Genomic DNA, 22,383 nt, shown 5'->3' on the forward strand with positions numbered 1-22,383 from the left:
CATTCCTAGGCGTGATGATACAGAGAACACTGAATGGAGAATTCACCACAAATGTATACAGGAAAGCCACACACACAGACCAAGTCCTGAACTACGAAAGCAACCACCCCAACACACACAAAAGAAGTTACATCAGGACACTGTTCAAAAGGGCCACAACACACTGCAGTACACCAGAACTGCAAAAAGAGGAAGAAGAACACCTATACAATGTATTCGCCAAAAACAGATACCCGCGCAATTTCATCAACAGATGCCTAAAGGAAAGACAATGGGACTAGGACATGCCGCAATCCAAAGGACTAGCCACACTACCATACATCAAGAGCATTTCCGAACTGACAGCCAGACTACTGCGACCACTAGGACTCATAACAGCACACAAACCAACAGCTACTCTCAGACAACAACTCACCAGGACGAAGGATCCGACACCCAGCATGAGCAAAACCAATGTAATGTACAAAATCCCATGCAAGGACTGCACAAAACATTACATAGGACAAACAGGAAGACAGTTAATGATCCGCATCCATGAACACCAACTAGCCACGAAACAACACAACCAGCTATCCTTAGTAGCCACACACGCAGATGACAAGCAACATGAATTCAACTGGGACAACGCTACTATTATAGGACAAGGCAAACAGAGAACAGCCAGAGGCATGGCACTCATCCACTGATTCAATCAATAAGCACATTGACTTGGACCCAATACACCGGCCACTGCAGCGAACAGCTGGAACTGACAACCGGAAGCGGCAGATTCAAACCACTACAAATGCCGGAGGAAACATCACAGAAGCATTTCACAGGAGGCTCCCAAGCACTGAGGATGTCACCTAGACAGGGGACGAAACGTCTGCAGCACAAATTCCTAGTTCGGTGAACAGAACCACAACAACGAGCACCCAAGCTTCAAATCTTCTCACAAACTTTGAATTTCTGCCAAAGTGTTGAAAGTTGAATGGCAGAAATCCTGAACAAATTCCAAGGATACAAAGTTAAAATCCTGTGCTCTTCTAGGAACCTAGCTGTTAGGTTTAAAATCCAGGAATTCTAAACTTGGAATTGTTCAAGGCAAATAATAAGCTGTCAAAAATGTCACTTCAGATTTTTAGGTATAAATGGTCATTTTTTAGCTAGTTACTTTTAGAAAGGAAGAGTATTGCCTTTGTTTCTTTTATACCCTTATGTAATTGATACAAGAAAGGGTACAACTGAAGGAGAGTTTAGATTTTTAAAGGTTTTTTTTCCCATAAATTCCAAACTTTTGACAGTCCACTCCTTTGAAAGATGGTGTCTCACATGAACTGTCTTGCATTATATCATGCAATACAGCAAACTAAAGTTTTGAAGTGATTGGCTTTGTGTTACTGAGAGATGTCTTCATTGTCAAGGGGAGATCAATTGCATTTTGTCCTCAAATTACAAAGTGTTGTTGTCATTTTCACAAAAAAATTAAATACTAATATTCACAATTGATAAATGACACACAAAAAGGTGCCAGAAAGTCATTTCATGGTGCATCAGTTGCTTTAATAATTAACATGCTTGCCTGAAAGCCTTACCAGTATTATTAAACCAATTTACTTTAACACTCCTGCTGGAATAGGGAAAATTAATTTCAAATTAACGCATTATTTAGAGTATTCCACAAGGGCAGGCCTAGGTTAGTTAACATTTTGGAGGAAGATTACAGTAAAGTCAATAACCTGCCAGAAATCAGGATAAAGGAAAGCACAAGACAGAAAATCAGTATTGAAATGTGCAGTCATAGAGACAAAGAGTCATACAACATGGAAACAGACCCATCAGCCCAACTCATCCATGCCAACCAGCTTCCCAAACTAAATTTGTCCCATTTGCCTGCAGTGTTGTACCACAAATCAGAGAAACAATTCAGTCATGTCATTCTGTTCCATGCCTCTCATTTAATTCCAAGGTGATTGTTCCTTAGGCTTACATTTGTTCCACATCCATTGACACCAATAAAAATCTATCAAAAGTGGTCATGAGACCTTCAATCAACACAGAATACACAGTCTTTTTGGAGTTATCGGGGGACAGGAGTGGTAAATATAGTTCCAGATTGTAGCGGTGTTCAGTGACAAATTAGAATGGTTAGTACATCAGATTGGGATGAACAAAGGACAATAGAGTGAAACAAGTTAATATTAAAATTAAACAAAGAACTGCAGATGCTGATTATCTGAAACAAAACAGAAATTGCCAGAGAAAATCAACATGTCCTCTGTGGAGTGAAAGCAGAGTGAGCATCTTGGGTCAAATGACCCTTCCTCAGAACGAATTGTGTTAAGCATTAAAATCAGTTCTGAAGAAGGTTCACTGGACCAAAAACATTAACGTCGCTTTGTCTCCACAGATGCTCCCTGACCTATCGAGTTCCTCCAACAATTTCTGTTTAACTTAATAAAGTTGTGATTAATATAGATGGAAAATAATTACAATTCTATTGCTTTGTTTGAGAGAAGCAGCCTACTTAGGCTAGGCTATCACTGAATTCACCCTAGCCAGATTCAAAAAAGACATACCGGATTTTTACAGTATACAACTGACATAGCTGTGACATTGTTGATGTTGAACTGGGATTTCAGAACAGCAGAATTGATCAAGTAAATGTAGCATGTATATTTATTGTTTTCAAGTGCAGATGATCTCCCATGATTTTGCTCACAGTTTCAAACAATTGCATCTTTCTTTATTCAGCACATAATCTTGTCTGAGACTCCGTGGAATTCTTCAGAAGAGTCATCAAACTTCTTGCTTCCTGCATTAATGACTCAATGTTCGATATCAATAATGTTAGTTGATTTGGTTTAGGGAAGGGTTTTCTCAATTTTTGAAAAAAATAGAAATTTCCCCAGGATTTGGAATTCACTCCTTTACATTCCACTTGATGCAATCTTGGTTTCCAAACCTACACAAAATGCAACTGAAATAATCCAGAAATCTCTCCACAACATTTTTGAAAGAACTTGCATTTCCACCTAGCTAACCTAGTTCCTACTAATCACAATAGTGGACAAAGGTGAGGAATTGGTTCCGACTTTATTGTTTGTAGTTAATAAGGTTCACAATGGCAGGAGAACATGGCCCTATTGAATGCTACTCTTGTAATATATAGAAAGTCAGGGACATTTCCAGTGTCTTTGGTGGCTACATATGCTGGAAGTGTGTCCGGCTGCAGCTCTTCGTTGACCACGTGGAGCAGCTGAAGTTGTGGACAGACTCACAATGGCGTATCTCAGATGTTGATAACATTGGCATAATTAGCGAGCTGGTCACACTACAAGTAAGGTCTACGCAAGTAGAAAAGCATTGGGTGACCACCAGGAAGACTAATAAGCAGCACTAGTGGGCAGACGGTGCGACAGTTCAATATGGCTATTCCCCTCTCAAATGGAGATATATTTTAGATTCTGTTGGGGAGTTGACCTTTTAGGGGAAAGCAGTAACCGCCATGTTTGTGGGCAGGAGAGGAAAATTACTGGGACTCAGTTGGAAGGTGAAATTATAGGTGGCACCAAACTAGACTCACAAATGGTGTGTTGCCTCCTTGATGCCAAGGTCAGGGATGTCTCAGAGCTGCTGCATGGAATTCTGAAGAGGGATGGATGAACAGCCAGCAGTCATGTTATATGTCAGTACCAATGGCATGGGTAAGAAAAGCAATGAAGTCCTATCAGCAGGAATTTAGAAATTTAGGTAGTACATTAAAGCACAAGGCTGCTAAGGTTATAATCTCCAGATTACTTCCAGTGTCACAAATTACTGAGTACAGGAATATGAAGAGAGGTCAGATTAACATGTGGCTAAAGGGTTGATGTAGATGGCATAGCTTTAGATTCTTGGATCATGGAGACAGCTTCTGGGGTGGTGAGACCTGCACAAGGTGGATGTGTTGTACCTCAACCAGAATGGGTCCAGTATCCTTGCTGGGAGGTTTTCTCATGCTTCTGGAGAGGTTTTTAACATGATTTGAGAGGAAGAAGGGGTACAGAGTAGCTGTAAATTTGGGAGCAAGGTCAAATCAGATACAGAAGGAAGGCTGGGACAGTCCAGTAGGTGGGGAAGACATGGGCAAGTTCAGGCACATGGGAGGTCCAGGAAGCTATATTGTTCTGAAGAAGTGTCACTAGACCTGAAATGTTAACTCTGCTTTCTCTCCACAGATATTGCCAGACCTGCTGAGCTTTGTCGAGCAATTTTTGTTTTCTTTGCTGAAGGCAAATTGTATCTATTTTAATGCAAGGAACTTCACTAGTCAGGTGGATGAACTCCAATTATTAATCAACACATGGGAATATGTAATTGTTGCAACTACTGAGACATGGTTGAAGGAAGGGCAGGACTGGCAGCTCAACATTCTAGACATTTCAGGTGTGAAGGAGGTGGGGAGGTAAGAGAAGCAGGGGCATTGTTTTATTGATTTGAAGAATTATCACTGCAGTAATGAAGGATGATGTCTTCGAAGGGTTATCAACTGAAGCCATCTGGATAGATCTTTGAAATAAAAAAAAATGGGTCAATAACTTTTCTGGGATTGTACAATAGGCCACCCAATAGTCAGAGGGAATATGCAGGAAAATCACACAGAAAGGTGTGAGAGAAACAAGATTATCGTTTTAGTGGATTTCAACTTTGCTAACATTAATTGAAATCACTTAAGTGTGAAAGGGTTAGATGGAATTTTTAATGTGCCTCAGGAGAGCTTTTTGTGCCAGTGCATAGATAGCCCTATGAGAGAATTCTCTCCCTAATGGCATTGTGGGTCAACCCACAGCAGTTCAAGAAGGTAGCTCACTGCCACTTTCTCAAGGGCAAATAAGGATGGGCAATAAAAGCCGGCCCAACCAGTGGCAATGACACCCTACAAATGAATAAATAGAACAAAGAGATGGGGCAATGCTAGACCTAATCCCAGGGAATGAAGCTGACCAAATGGTTGAATTGTATTGGGTGAGAATTTTGGGAATAGTGACCGTTACTGTGTAAGTTTCAAAGTCATTGTGGGAGGGGTAAGGATGGTGCAGATGTTTAATGTCTATATTGCAGGAAGGCAGATTTGAATGTCGTTAAGTCAGGATCTGGAAAACATAAACTGGGCACAGCTACCTGAAGTTAAGTCTACATCTAAAAGGTGGGAGTCTTTAGAAAGTAGTATCATGAGAATTCTGGCCACTTTGTTGCTCTTAAGGGCAAGGGCAGCAAGTTAAGGGATATAGACAGCCTGTAATAAAAAAACAGAAGGATACATATGTCAGGTATCAGGTGTCAGGTTCAGCACATTAAAACCAGAGAAGCCCTTCAAAGGTAAAGATTGAAGGGTTTACGTTAAAAAAGAAAATTAGGAGGGAAAAGAGGAGCCATGAAATATTTTTGATAGTTAAGATCAGGGAAAACCCCAAGGGTTTTTAAAAGTTTGATATTAAGAGGATTACAAAGGAAAGAGTGGGACCTAATAGAACAAAGAATAAAGGAACAATTGTGTGTGGAGCCTGTGGACATGGGTGAGATCTTAAATAAATGCTTTTTATCTGCAATCAGGGAGGAGAAAGACAGTGAGGTTGGGGATAACAGTTGACATAGTGAAGTTATAGAACGTGTTAAGATAAATAAGGAGGAGGTATTAAATGTCTCAGCAGGCATCAAGTTGCATAATTCCCCAGGGCTTGGTGATACGTATCCCAGGCTCCTCTAGCCTAATAAGTTTTTCAAGAAGACAGCTTACCCCCATCGTCTCAAGGGCAGTTAGCAATGGGCAACAAATGCTGGCTTTGCCAGTGCCATTCACAAACCCTGAAAAAAATACACACACACACCTCCTTATCTTTGAACAATAAGCCCCTATGATTATCCCAAGGTTCAAGTGAATGGTTCCAGGGATGATAAATTTCAATCTTGAAACCAGATTGGTGAAGTTCAAACTGATTTCCTCGAGGAGAAACAGGCTGAGAAAAGATTTGGTGAAGACACACATGTTAATCAGGGGTCTGGACAGAGTAAAGAGGGAGAAACTGTTCCTTCAAATGAAGGTCTCGATAACAAGATGGCGCAGATTTGGTTAAAACAAAACAAAACTGACGAGTGAATGGTTAAGTGTTAGAAAGCACTGTTGAGTCTGCAGTGGTGGCAGATTCAGTTTAAATATTCAAAAGGAAATTTGACGGTTACCTGCAAAGGAAAAATGTGCAAAGTTACAGGTAGATTTGGTGAATGGCACTAATTGGTTTGCTCTTTCAGAAAGATAGTAGCATTTATACATTGGCCTTGTTCTGCCCTTTGATAATCCTGTGATATTCTATAAGGTTCATTTCAATTTGATTGTCTCAGCATAAAATTATGTACAAAAAAACAAGTGCACAGTAGAGGTGAAAATATCTGCAATCACACCCAAAGTGGGTGAGGTAAATGCTTCATTCTGTGAGAGAGATGACTTCAACTTCAGGTAATGTAAGGTCCTTCAAAGGGCAACGATGTTATACTGACACCCATACATTGAAGCTGAAGCACACCTTTCTAACTTGACCTCCTACAGGGCTGAGGGAAGCAAGTCAACACCACTGAAGTGTTGAAAAGTGTGGTGATGAAAAAGTACAGCAGGTCAGGCAGCATCCGAGGAGCAGGAGATTCGACGTTTTGGTCATAATCCTGATGAAGGGCTTATGGCTGAAAAGTCGACTCTCCTACTCCTCAGACGATGCACGACAGACTGTGCATTTCCAGTGCCACACCTTTTGCCTCTAACTCTCCAGCGTCTGCACCCTCACTTTCTCCTAGCCTCTGGAGTATCCTGGTTCATCATCTGGCTATGTTCCTCCTGGCACTGCCTTTCTCCTTGTGAGAATGAGCACCTAGAGACAGATCCCTTGCCATCTTGTTGTTGGTGGTATACTGTATGACTGTTAGACCTGACTCCCACTGGCAATTGCCATCCTGTGCATTAAGGCGATCATCTGCCTGAAGCAGCATTGTCCTAATTGTGTTGCCCAGAGCTCCTGACGTACCTGCCTGCTACTCCTGTGAATGCTTGCTCATGTCAGTAAAGTCCTTGATTGACGACATCATTGAGTCCTCTCCTGTCCTTGGCTAAGCAGACACTAGTCTCTGGCAGTCTTCTGAGAGCCAGCGATCTGGGGAATTTCTTCCTCTTTCTGGTTGTGGAGATGTCATGTTGAAGTGGAGAATCATACTCTGACACAATCCATAACCTCATGACCTGGTCGATCCCCCATTCAAACATTACCATCAAGTCAGAAGAATCAATCCTGGTTCAATGCAGAATGCAGGAGGCCATGCCAGGAGCAGCACCAGGCATACCTAAAAATGATGTGTCAACCTTCTAGATCTACAAAACAGGCCTACTTGCATGCCAAACAGCATAAGCAGTAAGTGATAGATGGAGCTAAGTGACTACAAAATCAAAGGATCAGATCTAAGCTCCACAGTCCTGCCATACCCATTCATGAATGTTGGTGGAAATTTAAACATTCTGGAGAAAGAGGACCTACAAATATCCCTGTCATTAATGATGGAAAAGCCCACCATATCAGTGCACAATAGCATTGCAAACATGGTGCCAATATCAATGATGCTTGTATGTTCCACAAGTGTCATGTACTTCTGGCTACAGTGAGTTAGCATTGAGCTAACATCTGATGAGAGGGGTATGATGGGGTGTAAAGCATAGTTAATGAAGTAAGTCTGGGACAATGATGTGAGAAAACTTGTGAGGCCTTGTGGAGAGAAGTCTTCCACAAAACGCAATGAAAATAAAACTTTGCAAAAATATGGTAAGGTTGAGTCCTATGTGTTTACTATGGCTATGCATTAATATTTATTATTGTTTTATGATGGTTACAGACATTTTTCATATTGATGGACTCATAAATCAATTGTTATATCACCGATGGCTGCTAAATCTGTGGTGTTTTAGATGTTGTCGAGGGCTGTTGCAGGCTACAACAACGCATTGACAGGATGCAGAGCTGACCTGACAATTGGCAGATGGGGTTTAACCCAGATAAATAGGGCGGCATTGTGGTGCAGTAGTTAGCACTGCTGCCTCACAGCATCAGGGTCCCAGGTTTGATTCCAGCCTTGGGCGACTGTGCGGAGTTTGCACGTTCTCCCCCTGTCTGCGTGGGTTCCCTCCGGGTGCTCCGGTTTCCTCCCACAGTCCAAAGGTGTGCAGCTCAAGTGAATTGGCCATGCTACATTGTCCATTGTGTTAGGTGCATTAGTCAGAAGGAAATGGGTCTGGGTGGGTTACTCTTCGGAGGGTTGGTGTGGACTGATTGGGCCGAACGGCCTGTTTCCACAGTGCAGGGAATCGAATCTTAAAAAAAAACGTGGTTCTTCACCAACTGAGTGGTGAACAGCTTTGATGTACTGGCATGTTTATGCCCATGTTGTTTGAATGAAAACTCCTCTGTATCATTAACTTATCCCAAAGCTGCTGTGAAGTTTTGAAACTATCCCATTTATTAAGTTCGATAAGCCCAAGTTTGACTAAAATATTTTATTTTAACATTAGCTGCAGAAGGTTGCACTAACTCATCATTAATGGTCTTTAACAGTGCGTGAATGTTACATATGATTCTCAAGCTTAGTTTTTTGAAGATCATTTTTCTTTGTAAGGGTAGGGATACCAAGAACAGGGCTTTACAGATAGAAATTTCCAGTTGTATTTTCATCTGACATGCCAAAATTATGTAGTGAGATTTGGCTAAGAGACCAAGCATCTTTTAGATTGTTCAAATAGCTATATTCCAGGGAAAGTATCACTAGATTGATAGTTCAAACATTCTGATCTCATCTGTCAGATTACAATGTTTATTTAAAGAAAATAGAAGAGTTAAGTGCTTGCAGTTTCGATTCATGATACTTTAAAGTATCTGGGTGTAATTAATATTTTGATTGGCATTTGGGGAAAAGAGCATTTTTATGAAGTGAACAAATATATATGAATAACTATCTAACACATCCTATTATCACCAGTGTTTGTTGGTTTTATTCAGTGAGTAAATGGTTTTGGAACTATCCCAAGTGAAGAAAATCCTATCTTTGTGGGCACATTCCACAGGACATAGGTGGGTTAAGCTATAAATTTTCCTCACTGCCAAAACTAGCCTTGAAGTTGAAAATCTATTCAAAAGTTTCAGGTCTATGACTTTTCATCAATGCTTTATTCCCCACCTCCCCACTTCCCCCCACCCCCTAAGATTAGAACTATAAGAATATCTGATCATTATCGAATTAAAACACCATTTCCTCCAACCAAGTGCTGGAAATCCATTCTGAAAATGTGTTGCTGGAAAAGCGCAGCAGGTCAGGCAGCATCCAAGGAGCAGGAGAATCGACGTTTCTTTCCTGAAGAAGGGCTCATGCCCGAAACATCGATTCTCCTGCTCCTTGGATGTTGCCTGATCTGCTGCGCTTTTCCAGCAACACATTTTCAGCTCTGATCTCCAGCATCTGCAGTCCTCACTTTCTGCTGGAAATCCATTGTCTAGGATTTTGCTTTCAATGTCAAAGATTCAAAGGAACAGCAAGACCCTCCAGCAAAGCCAATTTCTGATGCTGCCATGCTCATCAATGACTCCTTATTCTACAGTCATGACCATTAAGGTCAATCTTCAGCTAGAAGGAACTTGAGTGTTTTGTGATTATCTCTTAAATGTTTGAAAACCTTTAAAAGTTTCCAGTGACTTTGAAAAACCCATTGAAACCTTTGACAATTTAATAAACCTTTTAACGTGTTTTGTAACATTAAAGTAAATAAAAAAAGTGTATTGGTCAGTTGACATAATAGCAAGCTAAGTAAGCTACACAGCTATTTGAAAAGCATGTGTTTATTTGTTCATAGAAAAGCAGTTGACATTAAAAAAGGATGAGGAAGTGGTGCCATAGCTTCAGAGACAAATGTAACAACATGCTTCACAATGAGGTGGTGGTGAAGAGTCACCATCTTATCAACAATGATTAATGCAGAGTTCCTAACAAAGACTTCTAACTGCAACAGCTTATGGATCATGGGATAAACTGAATGCTTTAATGCTGTCTGCCAAGCTTGTAGATTTTTTATAAACATCCACATATAAACATTAATTTAAGATTAAATAACTTATAAAATAAAGGCCTGACTTGATATTGAGTTATTCAAATTATCTTAAGACTTATTTATAAAATTCGCTTACCACTGAAGATAGAACTCACCAAATGCTGAAACCTAGAGAAAACAACAAAAATGCTGGAGATCACAGCAGGTCAGACAGCATCCGTGGAGAGACAGCAAGCTTACATTTCAGTCGAGATGACTCTTCATCACAGCTGACGTGAAGTGTAGAGAGGGCAGCATTTATGTTATATTTGCAGGAAAGGGGAGGAGGCAGAGTGTAGAGTGTTGGGAGAGAAAGGATGTTCAGAACAATGGTGTGTCTAACTGCCAGACTGGAAAGAACTGACACTCCTACTGGGATGGCGGGGGTGGAGGGACCCCCCCAGCACTCTACACACCAACCCTTCCCTCCACCCCCCACTATAAGATAAATGGTGTCCCCTCCACATCAGCTCGGATGAAGAATCCTCTAGACTCAAAACTTTAGCTTGCTCTCTCGCCGTGGATGCTAGTGTGACCTGTTGTGATCTCCAGCACAGATTCCAGCATCTTCAGTAATTTGCTGAAACCTAGAGAATTGCTCCAACTGAACAATAACTGTCTCCTAAATCTTGAAACATGTCTTCCTGAGGTTTTACCCTTTATTCTTCTGTCTTTAGGAAATATATCCTGTTCCATTGCCACTTCATTTGAGCCTGCATAAAAAATCTTTTTGTAACTGAAACTTCCCCATCTTCTGCCTTATCACGGAACCTCCCTTGTGGCTTTTTTGAACCATTTCATTGATATTTTGAACTTTTCCCAAGTCTGGTGAAGATCATTGGCCTAAAATGTTAATACTGAGCATTTCTCGCTTTCTCTGTCCTTATTTTAGGCTTATTATGAGCCATTTCAAACGGAAGTCAAGGAGGCTGAGTAGAGGGTTTTGTCACACTCAGTTGCCCAACTCATTAGGCCGGGTGCTGTTTTGAAGCTGCAAGTGCCATGTTTAGTCATACACTCACTGCCCTTAAATGGACAGAGAACCTGTCTCCATTACCAATTAAATGGGTGATACATTCACCACAGGACCAGGCTCAGAACCCAGCAACAGACCTGCTCCTGTCTCTCCAACCAACAGTCAAAAAAATCCATTCCGTCAAAAAAATCAACATCTGAATCAAGCTATTATCCAGAGTCTATCATGCCCAAGTGAGAGCTTGCAGTCAAGGCAGGTAAACCAGCACTTTTTCTCCTTGTTGTCAAATATATAAAAATTGGCATATCAGATGTATAAGTTGCCCAAATTAGCAAATGTATTTTTAAAAAAAATTAAAGGTGATTAATGTTGAGACTTATTACCTACACAACAATATTAAATACATGAACTGAAAAGAAACATTTATCTAAACAGTGAATGAGGTTAGTCTTTCACACAGAAAGTAATTAATTCTATTCTTTCCCTCATTGTGTTCATGTGTAATTGGTTGTCTATGGGGTAACCCATTCCAAACATTCTAATGGTACTACTTGGAGCAGACCTCTCCACTCCATCAATGGAGTGGATAACTCCATCACTTGAGGAGGCAGTGGTAATATCATGAGACAAGAAATCCAGAACTCTAGGCTATTGTTCAAAGAGCATGGATTTGTAACCCACTATGGTAGATTGTGAAATTTGAATTCAATATAAATCTGGAAATAAAAGACTGGTCTAATGATGACCATGAAAGCCTTGTCAATCATCATAAAATTCACTGATGTCCTTTATGGAAGGGATTCTACTGTTTGTACCTGGATTGGCCTACATGTGGCTCCAGACACACAGCAATGTGGTTCACTCTTAACTGCCCTTTGGGTATTGGGGTTGTCCCAAGTGCTGAACGAGCCAACCATGTCCATGTCAATAAGTAAAACAAACTGCCCACTCACAACACTGCAGCTCGTTTCCTCATTGTCTCAGAGAGGAATCAACGTTTCGGGCACGAGCCCTTCTTCAGGCTCATGCCCGAAACATCGGTTCTCCTGCTCCTTGGATGCTGCCTGACCTGCTGTGCTTTTCCAGCAACACATTTTCAGCTCTGATCTCCAGCATCTGCAGTCCTCACTTTCTCCTCATTGAGGAATCGCCTGCTTGACAGCTTGGCAAAGTGCCATTGTAATAACATGCAGGGCAATAAACCTGGTCTCTCTCAAGTTTTAATTAATTATACAAGAATGTATGAGGGGTAGGACCGTGATCTACAATCACACCATAATCTTGTCAGGCTGAAACAGGGAGAAGGCAATGGAGCTCATCAGCTGCCAGAATTTTCCCACGTGGATTAAAGCAAAGAGATTCAGCCATTTCACTTCCATACATTTCTGAGCAGCCATCTGTGAAGCATCATCTAACAGCAGTGTGTTCTACCTTAATCTAATCTGTGCATCAGACTGACAGAATGAGAATTGAAATGACAAAGAACTAATTCAGCATAAAGAAATGTCAGAATCTCAATAAGCAGAGCAGGCAACTATTTGAGGTGCCACCCAACTGTCTGGTTCATTTCATAATAGACATGGATCTTAGTGCCAAGTGCATTATATCACTCTTTAAAAAATCAAGATGTCGCCTGTTAATGAGGGCCTAAACATAATGGGCTAGTTTCACCTGTCGCATTCTTAAGAAACGCTTATGACTTTATTCTGATGGGAGTCAACTTATATCAACCATGCTGTATTTTAGAAAAACATTATTCATGGGATGAAGGCATGGCTGGCTGGGCAAGCATTTATTGCCCATCTCTGATTGCCCAGAGGATAATTAAGAGCCAACCATATTGCTGTGGGTCTGAAGTCACATAAGTGAGGTTGGCAGTTTCCTTCCCTAAGCCACATTACTGAACCAGATGGGCTTTCTCCTGACAACGGATTCATGGTCATCTTTCGATACTTAATTCTGGATTGTTATTGAATTCCAATTTCATTATTTGCCATCACAGGAATTAAACCTGGGCCTTCAGATTTATAATCCAGCGATGACACTACCAGGCCATTTCCTCCTTTAGATGAGAGCCAAGGATCTGTAGCTACCTCTCAACTCTCAGTTAGAAAGTTTTGGGTTGAAAATCCACTCCAGAGAAATGAACACAACACCTAGTGCAGTAATAAGATTGTGTCACAAAGTGAGAGCTGTTAATTTTCAGGTGAAACATTGAACAGAGACCTTGTTTGCCCACTCAGATGTTAGTGAAAATAAACATCCATTATTTCAAGACAGAGCAGGGAAAATCTTCGCAATATCAGGGTCAGTAATCATCACTCAGTCGACATCACAAAAAACGCAGATTACCTGTTCTTCATCACATCGTTGTGAATGTGATAGTACTGTGTACAAATTGGTGATAACTTTACCTCCAGTATAAAAGTCACTACAATTCAAATATAATTCCTAAATTGTAAGCTGCTTTGACATGGTTTGTAAGGCACTGGACAGTAGCATTTCATTTGACACACATTTAAACAAGTGCATATCCTGGGTGCATCTATCAACATTTGCGCGAGTTCACAGGCTTTTCTTGAGTTTGTTAGAAAGTTGAAAGCAGTTACACTGAATGAAGGCCAAAGGTTTACCACATTGATTGCAACCAATTGTTGCCAAGATGTCATTAAAAGAAACAATCTTGCTGTGTGGCCAGTCTCAGCAACTCCAGCACGTTTTGTTGTCGGCTGTGGGATATTTGAATGTCAAGATCTGAGACACTAACACAGCCCAACATAAACGCGATGAGCTTTTGCAGAGTTTGTTGCTGCTGTGGCCTGACTGCAATATTGATTATATGGGCCCTTTAGAAGTTACTGTTTGATTCTCAAATGACGGAAAGATGGTCATGGGTTTGGTGGCAGAAAAGTCTTTGGATAAGAATTCCATGCCCGCACCCCCCCCCCCCCACCCCCGCCCCACCCCCCACCTCCCCACCAACCCCCAAAGTGAGTCTAATCAGTTGAGAACTCTGCCACCTTCTGTCCCAATGAGATCCATGATTAGAAGGTCCATGGCTGACGCCCCCCGAACCTACCAGCAATTCTGCTCAAAATGGGGATGATTAATGCTTTATCCCACTGTTGCTAGCATTTGGACACAGGCATGCAGGGGACTTGCCATGCATGAAATTCAAAAGGCAAATCCTGTCTGTGTTGCTTGCAGGTTTCCATGGTAGAGTCTTGCATTCAAAGGCACTCAATACCTGATCAAGGGAGTCAGCATCAAGCACTAAGGAGTGACACTGAGACCCTTGTTGTCTCCCACCTTTCCCCCTCTCCCTTATCCTCCTCCCTATGATTGCTATGCTGATGTGGCTTTATGTCCCTTGTGATGGTGCTGATGAGCAATCAAGAATAGTTGGGATCCACCAGGGTGATTGATCTAATGTAAGAGTCACCAGTACTTCTGAAAATTTCAATATTTAGACTAATAGGTTTCTGTTCCATAAAGCTATTAATAGTGTTTACAGAAACAATTTTGATCATTGCATTAAGACACAGATCACCATTTTCTTTCACTAAATGGCCCAGTAGACTTGGGGAACTAAATAGCCAAGTCTATCCCAACGTTCCTTAAACCCACTCTGGAGAACTGGGAAAAAGATCACCTATGCTCTGTGTCTCCCCCTATTGCTCAGGAGTAGAATTGCTCTGGTAACAAGGAAAGAATGCCCTGTAGTCGGTGCGAGTTAACAAAAAAAGCAACAGAAGCAAAATCACAGTTCATTGACTGAATAATCACATTTTGGAAGGAGATTGGAGAGACAGTGGGACCTGTGAGAGAGTAATGTGGAGCAGGAGTATTTAATATTCGACCAAGCCTCAAGTCCTGCACCATTTACTTTGGGAATTGGAGAGGCTGGGGGTGGGGGTGATAGCTATGAGACAGCAGATGGCACTAGGATTGACACAGTCAAAACAAAAGACTGACCTCCCAGGAAAAGCATAATTTTACTGGGTGACTAGAAACTGTTGTTAAGGATTGTCTCCAAATTGCTGGAAATTGGAAAAGTGTTTATGTTTTAAATAAATAACCATACTTGGAATTTAACTGAGAAAGGAAAAACATGTGAAAAGATGATACAAAAAAAGGAAGATAAAATTCAGACTTAATGTAAGGTCTCCAAAGATATAAGGCAAGGAATTTGTATTGCAGCAGGAATGTTTAGAGTGAAACGTGGTCCCAAGCATAATTAGTAGTCTTTAAAAAAAAACACCTGATGAAGGAGCAGTGCTCCGAAAGTTGGTGCTTCTAATTAAACCTGTTGGACCATAACCTGGTGTTGTGTGATTTTTAACTTTGTACACTCCAGTCCAACATCGGTGTCTCCAAATCTTAAAAAATATCCCTACAGTGTGGAAGCAGGCCATTTGGCCCATCAAGTCCATACAGACCCTCAAAACAGCATCCCACCTGGATCCACAATCCCACCGTATCCCTGCATTTCCTACAGCTAATTCACTAACCTGCATAACCCTTAACACTATGGGCAATTTAGCCTGGCCAATCCACGTAAGCTGTACAGCTTTGGATTGGGGAGGAAACCAGAGTACCAGGAGGAAACTCCTGGACAATGGGAGAATGTGCCAATTCCACACAGACAGTTACCTGAGAGCGGAATTAAACTCTGTTTCCTGGTGCTGTGAGGCAACTGAGTCAGTGTGGTAAGCAGCTAATAAAGGAGTAACTATTAAGTTTACTTCAGAGCGAAGACATGCATTGACAGTGGATAGGTAATGTTTCATATTTTTAAAAAGTGTGTATGAATTGCAACAGTTATTTATGTCTGCCTGTCACTTAAATAAAAAAGGAAATGAGACTCAACCTTGTCTTATGAAAAGAAGGAACAGCATTAGATTCAAAGACTAGATCTACAAAATTGCCATTAAAAATAGCAAATTTGAGGATTGGAAGCATTTCAGAATTCAGTGAAAGAGAACACAATGTTGTTAAGAGAATGAAAATAGAGTATAACAGTAAAAATCATAGTGAATAAGGAAACTGACCATAAAAGCTTCTACATATTTTTTTCTTTGCAAGTCATTATTTTCATTCAGGGTTTGTGGGCGGAACTGCCTGTGCCAATATTTGTTGCCCAGAGGGCAATTTAGCATCAATCATATTGCTGCGGATTTAGAGTCACATGCAGGCCACACCAGGAAGGGATGGCAGATTCCCTTCCCTAGAAACATTACTGAACCATACGTATCTTTTCAACAATTACAATAGCTTCATAAACATTATGAGACCTAGAAGTCCACACTGTCTTTGAATTCGATACCATGATCTGCCATGGTGGAATTTGAACCCAGGTCCCCAGAACATTACCTGAGTATAAATAGTCAAATAATACTATCACTATGTCATCGCCTATATGTAAAGAGAAAAAGATTAGAAAATACAAATTTCAGTTCCACAGAAGCTGGTGAAGTTATTGTGGGAAACAAGAAATGACAACAGACTGAACACATACTTGAGTCTGTCTTCAAAAAAGAAGACACAAATAACTTCCCAGAAATGTTCAGGTCTTGTTACAGCATGAAATTTAGGGCAATCAGCATTAGTAGGGGAATGTTGTTGGGGAAGTCTAATGGGATTAAAGACTAACCAATTGAGAAGTTGAGAGGAAACATCATTGAAACATATACAATTCTAACAGGATTGATCAGACTAGATGCTTTCCTGTTTGGGAGTCTATAACCAGATGACGCAGTCATAGGATAAAAGTCAACCGCTTATAATTGAGAATAGGAAATATTTCTCCACTCAGGGGGTAGTGAACTTGTGAAATTCACTCCCATAAAAGGCTGTGGAAGGCAAGTCACTGAATACATTCAAGAGTGAGATAGATACATTTTTAGATTTTAAAGGTGCCATGGATATGGGGGAAAGTGGCAACACAGCATTGAGATAGGGCATTAGCTCTGGTCATATTGAATGCTGATCTGACTCGAATGGCATACTCCTGCTCCTAGTTTCTCCGTTTGTATGACTATATGTGGAAACATTAGACTTAAACTTACATTTTTTTGTTGAATTTCATGGTGAGATTCTTTCCATGAGCCCTGTGCAAGTTTCCTCATGCTATCATCCCAGGTTCGCCTTATTAACTATCTACTACAGCCCTATGACACTCCTCTTGTCCAAACCTACACTGATTCTACTACTCGCCCTAACTGGAAGAGGTTGCCTCTGTCCAGATATCCTGAAGTAGACTGGCATCTCTGTCGCTGGTGCCATATTTAAAAGACATGCTCTGTTCTGTATATTTGCCCTTGATATGACAGAAATGGGACATTTGACACTGAGCTTTGCAGAGCTGAAAATATGTTGCAGGAAAAGCGCAGCACATCAGGCAGCATCCAAGGAGCAGGAGAATCGACGTTTTGGGCATGAGCTCCTTCTTCCTGAAGAAGGGCTCATGCCCGAAACGTCGATTCTCATGCTCCTTGGATACTGCCTGACCTGCTGCACTTTTCCAGCAACACATTTTCAGCTCTGATCTCCAGCATCTGCAGTCCGCACTTTCACCGAGCTTTGCAGACAGGCAACTGGAGGTCCTGGTGGATGGGAGTGAACACAAGGCACATTCTCTCCCCCACCCCTACAGGAGCTCCAAAGGAGGCTACAACACTAGACAGTGACAGCCTTGGTCAAGATTGCTACTCAGGTCTCAGATGTCCGGAGGAAGATGCAGCAGTGTAGGAGTAATGCCAGTTACCTTCCATTCTGCCAAAATAGTTACTGCTATCTCAGATTAGATTACTTACAGTGTGGAAACAGGCCCTTTGGCCCAACAAGTCCACACCAAAGCGCAACCCACCCAGACCCATTCCCCTATACCTAACACTACAGGCAATTTAGCATGGCCAATTCACCTGACCTGCACATTTTTCGACTGTAGGAGGAAACCCACACAGACACGGGGAGAATGTGCAAACTCCACACAGTCAGTCGCCTGAGATGGGAATTGAACCCAGGTCCCTGGCGCTGTAAGGCAGCAGTGCTAGCCACTGTGCCACCGTGCCGCCCATCTGATGGCCATCTCACACTCAATCTGTCTCCATTACTGTATGCACCTTTTCCAAGTATCACTCTCACTGTTGTATGCAGCATCTTCATTCATTCACCTTTCCCACCTATTCACCATGCTACTAGCCCAGCATAGTTTTGATATTAATTATTCACTCCCTCAGTACACTTCTCCAGATCTCCACTACCAGCAGCAATATTAACACTTGTGCTACCACTTTCAGCTCCTTTAATTGCTCCCTTTCTCTCATTCCAGGAGGAAACTACCCACAATAGGGCAAGATGGATAGCAATAAATGCCCAACTTTTGTGTCCTCACCCCTTACGCACTGAGGATCCTAACCACACCTGACTTACTCTGCCAGGGCCCAGGCCAAAGGGTGTTTCCCTTGAGTCGTCCAACTGATCATTACTGACATTTGCCATAAGACTTTTTGTATCTATGCCAAAGGATAAGGCAATGCTGTGAGCCTGGTAGTTCTGAAGGGGCATATCACAAAGTGGCAGGGCAAAATAAGGCAGGAATGCTGTGACTGAGCACTGAGAGATCAAGCACGTTGCTCTGAGGTGCAGCCAGTACAACCATGAGCTGAGTGCCAGTTCCCTGCGTGCAATGTATCCTTGCAGCAGCATTGTCATGATGATTGTCATTCTACCTTGAGATCCAGCATGGCAGAACAGAGGCATATTGTAAGTTGCTCAGAGATATGCAGTCATGATGTGGTGAAGTTGGCACATGTTGATGTCTGCATCTGTAACCATGGGCTGCATGGGAAAGGGTGCTGGGTTTTGATAGGAGGTGCAAGGATGGGCTGAAGTCATCAGGCATCCATCTGATTGGTTGGGAATTGTCAACGTCCAGTGTTCTCTGGATGGGCAGTAGGTTCAAATAAGTGAGCTGAAATTTGCAGTTAATGATGCTGACAAGCAACAACCCCTGTAAATATTGGATTATGAAGGGCTTTTGCCCGAAACGTTGATTTCGCTGCTCGTTGGATGCTGCCTGAACTGCTGTGCTCTTCCAGCACCACTAATCCAGTATTTGATTTTCAGCATCTGCAGTCATTGTTTTAACCCCTGTAAATATGGCATCCCATTGCTCCTAGCAAGAATTTCATCTCAATATCTGGAATTCAATGAGTTGCTCCCAACAGTGAGAAAGGCATCACCTGACTTTTCAGGAATTCCACATTACTTGCCATAAACCATGTGATTCAGGGATAAGATTCTATCCATTGTCAATGTCTTTGCTGTGAATACTTTTACTGTGTTGCAACTGGATTGCTTCCTGTATGTGAGAGATTGTGAACAGAGAGAAAGTGCAAAAGATTAAAATTTTATTCACCGTCTTCACAAGTGTTTCCTTCACATTCAGTGAATCCTCTGGCTCTTCTCTTTCATGTGGCAAAGCCAGTTCTTTGCAAATTATTCTACCTTGTCATGTACTGCAGCTTTGTATTGTCAGTGCCTCACTCTGGGCTGCTCTTTTTTTTAACAAAACAGCATTTCTGGCGTCGTCAGTCATGAATCAATTGATCACAGCTCCAACTAAATGGGCCACATAATCAAAATGTTCACTAAATTGCAGCAACAGTCACTGGAATAGGTGAATGACTTACATGTAATAACCTTTAATTCTGATGTTCTTTACCTGGAATATTTCTCAAGAGACAGTTACATTAAAAATTGCAGTGAAACCCTGTTGTCACTTCTTGCTTGTTATTTCAATTTCTGCCAAACGAAAAGAAACATTAACAAGAATCCATCACTTTCCTAGTCTAATGAGTGGTCATGGTTTCCTTTGCTCAAGGGGGAATTCTCTCTATACTGCTGCTTCCTACCAATTTATTGGAGTTATTACATTGCAGTCATGTAACACAAGCTTCCCTGCTGGTTAACAACCAACCTAAGCTTGTTAAGATCAACCTGAAACATTAACTCTATTTCTCTTTGACCATTATGACCTGCTCTGTATTTCCAGCCTTTCTGATTTTACGCTCATCATAATTAACCATTTGGATATTGCCATTAAAAGCTTGACCTGGTTTCTTTGTGTCTCCCTACAGAATCTGGCCTTCTAATGGATGGGCAGTCATCTCTGAAGCTTGTTTTGTGCCCTTAAATTTTTAAGAAAAATATTTTGCTTACACTTTGAATACTGATAGTGGATACTGAGGATCTGAAGTTACAAAAGTAGAAACCAAGTTTAGAATGAACAAAGATTATTATAACATTTTAGCAAAGGGTGAGCTTAAAACTAAAGTTTAAAAGGGCACAAAGAGATCAGGTGAATTATTCATAGTCTTATGTTTAATGTAGTGTTATGTTTGATACTTTTAATGTAATATTTCAGTGTTACTAATAGAACAGTGATTTTGATAAAGTTGTTCCTAATAATGAGGCGGAATGTAAATATTTAGTTAAATTTATATTTTTCATTTTATTTTGTGTAAAAAGGGAAAAACATGGTTTTGGAGTTCATGCATGTTTGGCTTACATGCACTTTAGTGAGGATTTTATAATGCAGATAGAGGTGAACAGTTTAGTGCATTGAATACAAGATAGAGGAGAAACAAACTGTGCTGTTGCCAATCATCAAGAGTCCATTCATACACAGAGAGATGCAACAATCCAGAAGGCAAGGATTCTGGATGGTTGTGCCAAAGAGAGCAGACTAAACTGATGGAAAGACAGTTTCAGGAACTTGTGCCTTTTCTCTGAAGTTAAAATAATAGAGTTTACTTTGCAGTTTGTTTTATGTCTGTTAGGGAGAAATGCCAGCAGAAGGTAGAAAACAAATCTAATGAGTGTGCAGAAAGTAAGCATAAGGAAATTGGCTACAGCTGTACTAATATGAGCGAGTAGCCTAAGCATTGGAAAAATGGTGACTTGCTGAGGATTACCTGCTGTTAAGAATATTGCAGGAAGAAAAGTAATAATGTGAATTTGAATCTTTGCCTTTAATGATGTTCTTCTGATTGTTTTGACCAGTGTAAATAGCTAATGTATTTTCTTATTGAATAAACATATTGTTGATTTAGACACACACTGTCAGCCTTTTGTGAATCTATAAGATGGGCTTCATTCTGAGATCTGATTGGTCCACCATTAAAATCAGCTGGGGTCATAAAATTGTATAAAAATAGGAATTGCTGGATAACTCAAAACTAGCTTCATCCATGGAAAAAGAAACAAGAGATAATGGTTCAAGTCTAACATGGCTCCTGTTTAGAACATAATATTTGGGGATTCAGTAGCGTAACATTTTATAGCAGAAAACTCAACAAATACAATGACTCATCTGAGGAACCATCAGATTCATAGATTCGTAGAGTCATAGAGTGATATAGCATGGAAACAGACCGTTTGGTTCAACTTGTCCACAAAAAAGCAGTTGTCCTAAACTGATCTCGTCCCATTTGCCACCATTAAGCTCATATCCCTCCAAACCCTTCCTATTCATGTACCCATCCAGATACCTTTCAAATGTTGTAACCAAACCTGCCTCCACTACCTCCTTTGGCAGATCATTCCATACATGCACCACCCTCTGCATGATATATGACATCAAGTTAATTCTAAATAAAAAAAATACTCAAAGTAAATCTTAATGAATAAATATGAACTATTCTTTGTTTTATGCATTGCTTATTCTTACCTCTATTTGTCTTTTTTTGTAATATGGAAAAGATGTTCCTTTGTTGGATGTCATATTTTCCAATGAGAGTCCAAGTCTGGTGGTATAATAAATACAATAAATAAATAAAGAAATAAATAAATACAACTTTATTTTGGTCCAACTTTGTTACAGCTTCAGATTTTCTTCACAGTAAGGCACACAAAATCCTCATATAGTGTCCAGTTAAAATTTAGAATGCACATGCCCCCCATTCCCCCACTTTGAAACTATTGGTCAGCAGAGCCAGGTTATCCCTCTGAGAATGGCTCTCTGGCACAGCACCTCAAAGGGATGGTGGCCCAGTCTCTGTCATGATGTTTTCACAGATTTTCTTATCCTCCTCCTTGAAGCATTTCACAATGGATAACATTTACCAGCTGCACATTCTATCTCATTTAAGACAGACCTGCTGTTGTCCTACTTGTGGAGACTGTGTTAAGTAAATATTTTCCTTAACATGCTCAAACTACTATAGCCATGGGCAGCCATCGGCCATTTTGTGCCACCCAGTCATGGGCAGCC

Source organism: Chiloscyllium punctatum, chromosome 5 (assembly GCF_047496795.1).
Source record: "Chiloscyllium punctatum isolate Juve2018m chromosome 5, sChiPun1.3, whole genome shotgun sequence".
Classification (NCBI taxonomy): Eukaryota; Metazoa; Chordata; class Chondrichthyes; order Orectolobiformes; family Hemiscylliidae; genus Chiloscyllium; species Chiloscyllium punctatum.